The sequence below is a fragment of the Cryptomeria japonica genome, chromosome 1 (assembly GCF_030272615.1).
Source record: "Cryptomeria japonica chromosome 1, Sugi_1.0, whole genome shotgun sequence".
In the NCBI taxonomy this organism is placed as follows: Eukaryota; Viridiplantae; Streptophyta; class Pinopsida; order Cupressales; family Cupressaceae; genus Cryptomeria; species Cryptomeria japonica.
In genome coordinates this window covers 68,150,941-68,152,650 of record NC_081405.1, presented here as the reverse complement: position 1 = coordinate 68,152,650, position 1,710 = coordinate 68,150,941, and the positions used below count along the sequence as shown (strand labels likewise).

Here is a 1,710-nt window from a genome sequence, read left to right as displayed (position 1 = left end):
ATGCGATCGGGCTCATCACAATGTTCGCTTGAACCCCGAGTGCAGCAGCAAAATACTTCGTCTGGCATTTCAAAGAAAAGAAGAAGTCAGATAGTTACTGCCCCGGCATCTGTTCTTATGGCTATTGGGGTTACAGAGTTTGTTTTCATAGCACTCGGATGGGGATTTCTCTTCCGGATATTTCGCAGTCCTAGTGTCCATAATTATCAAGGTTACTCTGCCGTTCTTGGAGGACTTAGAAGGTTCAAGTTTTCAGAGCTTAGACGAGCGACTAAAAATTTCAAGGACAGCGTGGGGAAGGGAGGATTTGGGAGAGTGTACAAAGGTCTCCTCCTCCCCAAAAATAAATTGGTGGCTGTGAAGCGATTGGAAGGAGTGTCTCAAGGAGAAGATGAATTCCGGGTAGAGCTGGGCATGATTGGGCGAGTGAATCACATGAATTTGGTTCAAATGCTTGGGTTTTGTGCAGAGGGTGATCAGAGGTTATTAGTTTATGAGTATGTTGAGAAGGGTTCTCTAGATAATTACCTGTTTACCCACGATAGCTCAAGAGTTCTAGACTGAAACAACCGATTTCAAATTGCAGTGGACACGGCGAGAGGGCTGCCTTATCTACACGAGGAGTGCCTTGAATGGATTCTCCACTACGACATCAAACCAGAGAATATTCTTCTAGATGAGCACTTTCATGCAAAAGTTTCAGATTTTGGCTTGTCAAAGCTGGTAGACAAGGAGCATGAAAATGACAAGGAAATTAGTGCTCTCACCTTCTCTAAAATACGAGGGACACGAGGGTATCTGGCTCTCGAATGGACAATGAACCTTCCAATCACAGCCAAGGTAGACGTTTACAGTTTTGGCATTCTTCTCTTGGAATTGGTTAGCGGGCGGAAGGCTGCGGAATTTAATGTGTCTGGGAGTAATTTTGTGCAATGGGCTTCTGACAGTGTTAGAGAAAATATATGGACGGACAACTTGGTTGACCCGAAATTAGGAGGGAGAGATATGGAGCGGAAATCAAAGGTGGAAATGGAAGGGTGTTGAAAACAGCATGCTTATGCATTAAGCAGGACAAAAATAAGAGGCCTTCCATGAGTAGGGTGGTTGAAATATTGATGCTCCCAATAAGCATAAACGACAGTAGTGTACACGTGGAAATAGATACTCAGATATAGATAAACCCTGCACTTTCCTGTGTGCAGTATTTGTTGATAACTGATGCTTCTCTAGCATGCAGCTCCATGCAGCTCCAGTTTGGACATAAATCTATCCATTCATCACCATGCATAAGCTATTTTTAGTTTAAATCAGTTTTCGTTTATTCATGCAAATAAAGCATGTACTCCAGCATGCATTAATCCTTAGGACTATTTTTAGTTTTGTTTTTTGCATGAGTTTGTTTTTAGTAAATAAAGCATGATGTGCATGCACTTATTGTATTCTTAATTTAGGGAGTAGTTTGTTTTTTTAATTTGAGAGCCTTAGTAGCTTTCCATGCAATGCTAGGAATATATTTAGAACTAAAGTTATTATTAATTCTTCTAGGCTGCAAATTCTTTATATATACAGCCTCTATGTAATTTTTTAATTAAACTTCAATAAAACAAATTGGTGTGTGCAATTCCAAAAATTGGGGCACTTTGTTTTTTATTCTGAATTGTGATTTCTTTTTGTAATTTATTCTTTTTGCTGTTATTGTTTGTTAATCAG

At 39.8% G+C, this 1,710-nt stretch overlaps 1 pseudogene; it reads left to right on the top strand.

Moving 5' to 3' along the window:
• Positions 1-1,044, top strand: LOC131040360 (putative receptor protein kinase ZmPK1; annotated as a pseudogene).
• Positions 1,045-1,710: the final 666 nt, after the last annotated feature.